Genomic DNA, 9,888 nt, shown 5'->3' with positions numbered 1-9,888 from the left:
TTCCCTCTTGGATGCTGAAAAGAATCTGGCCAAGAACTTGGTTTGCAGATCATCCCAAATTGTAATGCTCCCTTGTGGTAATGACTGTAGCCATCTTCTGGCATCATCCTTCAGGGAATGAGTAAAGAGCCTCAACAGAATGGCATCTCTAGTCACTCCATTGATTTTCACAGTGTCACTTAACAGCAAAAAGTTCTCAATATGCAGGTATGGATCCTCTGCACTTGTTCCAGCAAACTGTTCTTTCTGCACCAACTGTACTAATGCAGGCTTCAATTCGAAATTATTAGGCTCTACTGTAGGTCGAACCACACTTCCAATGGGTGGAATGACAGCAGGAGTCATGTAATCTCCCAATGCCCTCTGTGGTAGTTGCACATGATTTTCTGCCATGATCTCTTCCTGTACTGTAATACTGGTTCACCACTTGGTTCACCCCTTTCTTGTAATTGCCTTCTTCTGGCTGACTTCCTGTTCCTTCTGATTGTCATTTCTAATTCTGGGTCAAACAACAAAGAGTTTTGATCAATAGTACCTCGCATACACCAGAATTACAAGAGAACAAAAATTCATACAAAAAATATAAAGTGCTGAAAAAAATAAAAGATTCAATCTCAACGACCAATGGTATCTGTCAATGTTGAAACACAAATCCCCGGCAACGGCGCCAAAAACTTGTTGTTGTTTTAGCAAGTGCACTATTCAAACAAGAAATAAAATGATGAGTAAAGATCGTTCCCACGAGGATTTGTGTCAAGCACTAACTAACCAAATGTTACTAAGTTGAATCAACCGAAAAATTCTGAATTGCATTGATTTCTTGTCACCCGAAATTGAAATTGCATAAAATTAAAGAATTGATAAACAAATAAGATGTGAATATAACTTAACAAGTAGTCAGATGTCAATTTCCCTCAAGCATGAATTTATGGATGAAGCAATTTCCATTATGAATTATCTACTATGTGATGTTGATCAACTTTTTTCTTTTCATCTCAAGATGTAATGTCTTACTACCCTGATAGATACATTAATAAGAAACCCCAATGTCTTGGTGATTCCTTTCTTAATACATTCATTAATCACTAAGGTCTTAAGACCACATCAGAATCCTAGCATCAATGTCTTGACTACTAGAACACTAATGATGAAGTTGTCAAAAATAGAGAAACAATGTAAACATGTCTGTTCTACACTATTTATCAACATGAAGAATTAATCAAGACAACTTCATACAATCATATAATAGATAAACAAAACATCTAATTAACCATTCATAAATTCAAACTTGAGTTCCATTGAATCAGACTACAAAGGACTCTACTCAGACATAATTGAAATACAAACAAAGGAAGAAGAAAGATCAAACTCCATTGTCATGATAGTAAGTCTTCAATCTTCAAGTGCAATTACATATGAAACACTAACTAATACAACACTACTTCTAAGAATTTTGAAAGTAATAGAGAGAAGTCAGATCAGAGGATCTGATATATGAGAGAGAGATGTGATGGATCCTCTCAGAAATGTGAAGGCCCTTGCCTTTTATAGTGTTACAAATTACAACTGAAAACTAACATGGGCGCTAAAACGTTCTATATGGGCATTTTAGCATCCACGTTTGACGGATGTCCAACTTCTTTCAACTAACTTGGGCGCTAAAACGTAAGCTGTTGAACGTTTTAGCGTCCATGTCTGGTGAATGCTCAACTGCTTCCAACCAACTCCAACGCTAAAACACTTGGCTCGGACGTTTTAGCGTTCGAGACCAGAGTCTTTTTGCAGCAGCAGGGTGCTAAAACGTTTGGTCAGGGAGTTTTAGCGCCCAAGACCAGCAACTTTCGTCCTTAGTTTGCAACAGCGCGCTAAAACGTTCTGTGTTGGACGTTTTAGCACTCGGCACCAGCAACTTTCGTCCTTAGTTTGCAGCAGCGCGCTAAAACGTTATGTGTGGACATTTTAGCGCTCAACACTTGAGCATTCTCCCTTTCTCCAGAATCTTCTTCTTCTCTCTGCTGCTCCTTGAGCTTCATTTCCCTACAAGACAGTGTAGATTTTCAACAAAGCTTTCAGAACTTACACTTGAGGGATTTCTAGAACATTAACTTATTTTTCATCCAATTAATCACACAAATTAATACAAATTCATCCTGAAAAACCTGAAGAACTAGGGAAATACTATTTTCCTTGCTTGTGCTGAATTTTTAAGTATTTATTTTGAATATTTTTTCTATTTTACATATTTCACTAACTAGTACCAAACCTATGTGGATCCAATCACGATCTTATAATAAGAACAATAAATATTTCTCGATCAATCCTTTTGCCCCCCCTTTCTTTTCTTCGAGAATCAGAAAGATCCTTTTCAATCAAGTCTGAATTTGTTCGTTTAGAGATCTAGATTGTGTATATAAAAAATACATAAGATAAATTTGTATCCGAAAAGTTTCATTAATAATTCCATAATCGAAATTATTAATGAAATTCCATTGAAGCCTGGACAAAATTCCAACCGATGACCATCGTATTACAAATGCGATGCTCTAACCTCTGAGCTAAGCGGGCTCACATAAAAAAGATTGCATATGCGGACGAGTTTAATAAACTACTGGGATCTTCGTTATTAACTGTTTAGTATTACCTATTCATAACCTAATTACTATGTCGTAACATAATTAAATTAATACGAATAAAAAAACAAATCAAATATAGAATATCCTATATTTATTATCTATTTGATATTCTAGTACATAACATAAAGAAGATAACAATTAATAGTTTATAGGATATATTATGTTTCTAAAGAAAACAAGATCTTCATCTTAATTAAATAGTAAGATTTTTTTTTTTCAGTTTCTAATTCAAATATGATTTAACTTTTTTTTATTCATTTTTTTAATTCTTTCTATTATTTGAATAAAATATATTAAAAATATATTGAATTCTATATATCTATTATATATCTATTATATATATATATTCTATATGTAATAGTATATGTTTGTTATTTTATAGTGTTATATTATATATATAGAAACTATAAAATAGGATATGTTCTCTTTGATTTCTAAAAAAAAAAAAAGAACATTCTCATTTTAGTTTTATTATTAATAAGGGTCTGTCCGCTCTAATAAAATAAGCGAAAGGCCCAATCCAGATCAGTGGTTGTGAATGACCTATTTTTTTCAATCTTTATGATTTGCTCCTACGAGAATTCTCTTTCTTTATCATCAATCGAATCGCTGTTCGAGACCCAAATATTCTACTTTTTCCCGGATATTCGGGCTCAAATATCCATGGATTCGATGTTTGTTTACTAGCTTCATATAATTCAGAAAATACTATTACATAGTCCGTTTTAGGGATTGGCGAAAAAATCACCATTTTTTAAGCAATAATTCCCGCCCCATAGAAACTGTCTACCTGAGACTGTCCCTTGGCCCGTAGGTCCTGGCACAAGGTTAGAATTCTAGCTCTTCCAGAGTGGTATCTCACTGATGGCTCGGGCCCCCCCAGAAAGAGGCCTTCTTCGCCCTCCACCTAAGCTGCGCAGGAAAAGCCCAAAGCCAATCCCATGGAACAGTGAAGCTTCATAGGGTCTTTCTGTCCGGGTGGAGGTAGTCCCTTCATATAATTCAGAAAATACTATTACATAGTCCGTTTTAGGGATTGGCGACTTACCCATTCAATGACTTTGGCACCGAACGTTTCCAAAATCAAATGGGTACTGTACTCTCGGGTCGAGGGTAGCGAAATTCCTTGTCGGGTAAGTTCCGACCCGCACGAAAGGCGTAACGATCTGGGCACTGTCTCGGAGAGAGGCTCGGTGAAATAGACATGTCTGTGAAGATGCGGACTACCTCCACCCGGACAGAAAGACCCTATGAAGCTTCACTGTTCCCTGGGATTGGCTTTGGGCTTTTCCTGCGCAGCTTAGGTGGAGGGCGAAGAAGGCCTCTTTCGGGGGGGGGGGGGGGGGGCGAGCCATCAGTGAGATACCACTCTGGAAGAGCTAGAATTCTAACCTTGTGCCAGGACCTACGGGCCAAGGGACAGTCTCAGGTAGACAGTTTCTATGGGGCGGGAATTATTCCTAGGTATGGCTTCGACTATTCCCCAAGCCCGTCAATTAGTTAACCACCATTTTCTTTATTTCTTTATCTCCGCGTGAATCATATGTTTGCAACAGCAGGGGCAGAATTTTTTCAATTCCAATCGACTGGGCGTATTGGAATCTGTTTCATGTAGCTTGGCAAGGAAATTTTGAGACATGGGTACAGAACGAATCAAATCAGATGGTTCTATTTCTCAATCTTTTCGACCTCTTGACTCAATCCAATGCGTATGATGAAATTCAAAAAATTCCTAGTTCCAACACTAGAAAGAATACATATAAGTTTAATTTAGAAAGAATATATAAATATAGAATTAAAATAGATATTACATCTATAGTCTTTTTGCCCTGGTGCATCTCTTTCATATTTACGAAAAGTCTGGAATCTTGGATTGTCAACTCTTGATGGAAAAAAATGTGAATGAAAGATCCCGCTGAATTGAATTGGATTCCTTGGTTCGAGCCGAAGAAGCAATGTCACTCGATCATTAGCAACTAAGGCGGAACGCTCCCCTACCGATTTATTATTTGTACACCCCACAGCTTCGGCAGATCGCTTAGCCCCAGATACTACGAGTATAATAGGAGCATCCGTCGACAAAAGGATCACCCTAAGATGATCATCTCGTGACTATTGAGAACGAATCAAATCACTCGATCAATGAACCTACAAAATCCTTCAAATCTCCTATAACTGAGGTTGGTAAAACAAAAAAAGAATCAAATCGCACCATCTCTATAATAAGTGAACGCCTCTTTTTCTCCCGAGGTTGTTGGAATTATTTGTAATAAGATATTGGCTATAATGGAAAAGGTCTTATCAATAAAATTTCCATTTATCTGAGATTTAGGCATGGGTAGCAATCTATTCTATGAATTTTTTAATTATTTCTCGCGTGAGAAAATAATCCCACAAACAAAGGAATTGTACAATACAGTACGAAATAACGTAAAAACACACTCATTAATCAAATTTGTTTATTTTAAGGCCCCAAAGAGGGGGTTCTTTTATAATTTGATAAAAAGGAATTTTTTTTTCCTTTTTTCGTGTTTTTTTAGTTGACATAGATTAAAGTAATCTAATAAAATGAGTATGATGCGTCAAGAATGGTCGGGATAGCTCAGCTGGTAGAGCAGAGGACTGAAAATCCTCGTGTCACCAATTCAAATCTGGTTCCTGGCACATAATTTGTTTGTATGAGTATCTATTCCCAATATTCATTTGAATAAATATAAATTTTGGGAATAGATACATATTTATTTTTTTATTAGTGGTTTATAGCATGCTATATCTTTCTTCATCTAGGTGTCTGGAGATATACTCTTTTTACATGAGTAAAGAGTAGGTGTATGTTCTAGGTATATTCTGTATATAAAAAATGAATTATTCTATTTTGTTTGCCTTTTTTTCTTCGCTGCAAGAAAGAAGATGAATACTTTTTCAAGAATATTCAAATGGTTAGATTAGTTGGTTGAAAGACCAATGGATTTTTTTCCGATCGAGATGTCGAGATGTATGGATCCATGCGGGGGATGTTTCAGCTTATATTCCCACTAATGTAATTTCTATTACAGATGGCCAAATAGAAACGGTGGGTACCGCTAGTCCGCGAACAGCCAACCATCGTACTGTAAAAATGGGATAGGTCATATCTATGGTCATTGGCGCCTCCTAAAAAGATCTAACTATGCTTAATTATTTTATGGAGATTATTGTATGTATTTATTTAGGCTCATGATTGTATCCTTAGAGCCATGGATGATTTACTGATGCTTTTATACTTTGAATTAATATAGACTTGATGCATGTATTCAATTAATTTGGGAATAGAGCCTTATTGTTTGTATTGACCTATTGAGGGAATTGCAGTTCGTGTGGGACTTGCAAGCTATCTGTTTAAATTATTGTATCAATTAGGTTATCTGTATGTGTGGGACCATGTTTCCAGTTATCCGAAATACAGCTGTTATGCTGTCCGTGAGACTTCGTCAGGAATGACACTTCATGTCATATCTTGATGGTCAATGACCACTAATACTGGCTCATGGGATTAATTAGTAGATGTATGTTTAGATTTATGCTTTCGCAGTATCTCACGTGAACGTTTTAGAAAGTTTTCAGAAAAAGTTTTGGAAAAAGTTTATTTGTATTTTTACGAGACGTTTTATTAATCTTTAAATAAAATCTTCCGCTGTGTACGCTATAATATCATGAGGTTAACAACTGGAGTACTACGGGGTGTTACATTTATGGTATCAGAGTAGTTTCACCGGGACGTTCACTGATTTATTGCTTAAGTGTTAGAATTACATGTGTAGTATATCTTGAGCATCATGATATTGCATATTTCATCACTTGATTGAGCGTAGCTAACTCATACCTTGTGCAGTTGTGTGTAGATATCATGGCTCATCGAAGGAGACATAGACGGGTAGTTCAAAACCCATCACCGGACCCCGTTGTTGCTGCTATAGCGGCACTACAGCAAACTGTAACAGCCCGTTACGTACCGGTAATGTTATCATTGCATATGGTATTAAGCGCAGTTATAATCACAGTAATTGAGTTAATTAAATTACGGGTAAACTTTTTCCTTTCTTACATTCTTCACTTTAAACATTAACCATTTCCGTAATCAATTAAAACAACGCAATAATTGTAAATGCAAAGCTCGCGGAAGCATAAAACATACCAAATATAATCTCTCTAAGCAATACCATTTATTTTAGAGTTTATAAAAACACATTTTCAAAATTTACACCGTGGTAATCGATTACCACCTTGAGGTAATCGATTACCAAAGGTTACTGTAGAAATCAGAACCTCAAATTGGGCTCCCCAGTTTTCTGGTAATCGATTACTGAACTAGGTAATCGATTACCAATGCTCTGGTAATCGATTACTTTGAAGACAGAAGCTCAATTTTTCGTTCCCTGTTGCAGGTAATCGATTACCAGTGAAAAGTAATCGATTACTATGCAGCAAAAATGACAGATGACAGCTTTTAAGACCCAAAATGAGTGGTCTAACCTACTCTTAACACATTGCTACTTCATGTACACTCTACACATGTCCTAATGTAGGCTCTAAGCCCTTCCATCATGCATATTCATTAATCAATGCATCATTACAACCATTTGCAATATCATAGCCATTTTACACAATCAATGGTCTATTTACAACTCAAGTCTTCCAATGCCTCAAAATACAAATATGTGGCCATGGACAAGTCTCATGCTCGCTCAAAATACAAAATGACAAGAGGCATAACTATACATCAATTTTAAAGGACTTAACATATAGTCATAAATATACAAGAGCATGGCAATATTCACATGCAACAGGTTCTTTTCCTAAGTCCAAAATATCACATACTACACTATGTACATCAAAAGGAATCCTTCAATATGTCATGCTCTCCAAATGCACCTCACGCTCTACTCTTCCACTAAGCGAGCCTCTTGCCCGGAGATCCACCATGCTCAGCAAGACCTGAAATGATGTCTCCAAACGCGGGGTGAGATATACAAATATATCTCAGTAAACCAAGGGTACTAGAGGATCACTCCACCCCATGGCTCACTCAATGTGCATACAATGATCATCATATAAAATGCATAACATACATATATCACACAACAACAACTGGGCACAAATCCAAGGACATCCACATCAGGATTCCCTTAAAGGACCCCATCGTATAACTCCCGGAATCTTCCTGGTGCCTCTCCCATGGTTGAGACGACCCCATGGCAAAACCCAACTGGAACTCCTCATGAGACCTATCCAGCGGAAGTCCTACGTTTGGATCATCCTGGTACCGCTCCCAGAGTCGGTTCCACGGCAAAACTCGACCGGAATCCCCAAAGGATATCTCCAGCGGAAGTCCAAACCAACACACATCTACTGGCCAGAGATCACAATTATATCACACAACATGCTCCAAGCATGTCACACAATCATGTCAATAATGCATGAACATACATTTATACATAATCAAAGGCATCAAATCCAACCACAACCTTCCACTAGGTGTGGTGGAACACACGAGGGAATAAAACCCAAGTTCCAAAGGTTTACCTCATTCCGAAGCCAATGCTCCTCAACGTAAGCTCCAAGCTTAATTCTCCTCTATTGAGTCCGAGAGAGGAAACCTATAATGATCAATCAACACGATCATCAACACAATTTTAAGACAACCAATTCACTTTCAAATACAATAATTCTCAATAAAACAACTTAGGTCTAATGGCCAACTACGTTTAATCCAATTACTTCAACCATTTTAGTCACTAAAATAAATCATCATTTATGCACTAAGGCATCACTCATTGGTTATACCACCTTTTCACATCATTTTCCTTATTTCTTTCAATATGGTTAAAATCTCACACACACAACACATCCAACATTCCTCCTTTCAATTTCACTACATCAAACCAACCTACCATTCGTTTAAACACCAATCACGATCATATAACATCAACTATATCATTTTTACATCATCTAACCATCCATGACCTCAATAGGTCGAATTCTTCATTCCCATCAACCTAGGGGTATTCAATCCAATTCCACACTCACACTCATCATATAATCGTATTATTTACACATTACCAACCATCAATTGTACACATTTTTCACCTCCATAATTTCTTCCAACCATTACATGGTTCGAATTCCTCACTAGATGGTACTCCCAAGGTTTTTCATCCATTCTAACAATTATTCACTTCATATAATCCTACCATTTATACATACCAACCAACAATCAACAATTTTCAACCAATACATTCATGATCACAACCCACATTTTCATCAATTTTCACTAAGTTACAAAATCCAATATCATTATAAATTTTATTGCATAAATCATCACTGTATATCATCACAAGCAATAAATTACAAAGGGTCACCATTAAAGGTTCCAAACTACCCCCATTCATCATACATCATCAAAACCCTAACCATTATATGATCTCATTTAAAACAAAGTGAGGGTGAGAAACCTTACCACCAATAGCTTCCAATGATCCTAGGGATTGGTCTCCAAGCAATGATTCAACCCAAAGACCCCCAAAATTCTCCAAAACCGTCGCTAAATATGGGGTTTTTCTCAAGATGTGGTGGTTTTCATGGCTTAATACTACTACCAATGGATTAGGAAGGTTGTTTCCAACAAATTTCAAGCCAAGAATCACTTGATCGGTCAAGAAATGAAGAAGTTGCAAGAGGAAGAAAGGATTCAAGGTCATGGCTATGGAAAATGAGAAACTCACGGGAGAGGAGAAGAAAAATGGAGAGAGAATGTCATGTAATTGTGACTTTTAAGTCACTTAAACCATTAGCGGGTCCCACACGCGATTTAACTTTAATCAATCACCTAATTCTGATCACAAATTCATAATCTACATATTTTTCTGGTTCATGACATATTTTTGTTTCCAAAAAATACTGATAAAAATTTCACTCTTATCGGTGCAATTATACCGCAGTATTTTACACCGGAAAAATCACTATTCATTAAATTTTTCGAAACTTGCCTATCCACTCGATTTTTCATCCTGAATCCATTTTCGGCATTATTTTTATCATTTGAGGTCTTCTACTCAATTTTTCATGCCTAGGGATACGTGTTTGGTAATTTACCATTTTGCCCTTTTCACACAGTTTGGCCTTAATTTCCGGATTTTCAGTAATCCTTCCCTTCTAACCCACATTATAGCATATAATTTCATATTTAGATTTACGAGGTGTTATATTCACCCCACCT

The 9,888-nt window shown here is 36.6% G+C and overlaps 1 non-coding gene across 1 annotated transcript; it reads left to right on the top strand.

Moving 5' to 3' along the window:
- The first annotated feature begins 5,224 nt into the window (after positions 1 to 5,224).
- Positions 5,225 to 5,297, top strand: TRNAF-GAA (transfer RNA phenylalanine (anticodon GAA)). The gene has a single exon. It is a non-coding gene; the product is annotated as a tRNA-Phe (tRNA).
- The last annotated feature ends 4,591 nt before the right edge of the window (positions 5,298 to 9,888 follow it).

Source organism: Gastrolobium bilobum, unplaced genomic scaffold, assembly GCF_033153095.1.
Source record: "Gastrolobium bilobum isolate Gb01-03AN ecotype WA unplaced genomic scaffold, APGP_CSIRO_Gbil_v1 utg186682, whole genome shotgun sequence".
NCBI classification, from domain to species: domain Eukaryota; kingdom Viridiplantae; phylum Streptophyta; class Magnoliopsida; order Fabales; family Fabaceae; genus Gastrolobium; species Gastrolobium bilobum.
The sequence above is the reverse complement of the archived record's forward strand: the minus strand, read 5'-3'. Positions and strand labels throughout refer to the sequence as shown.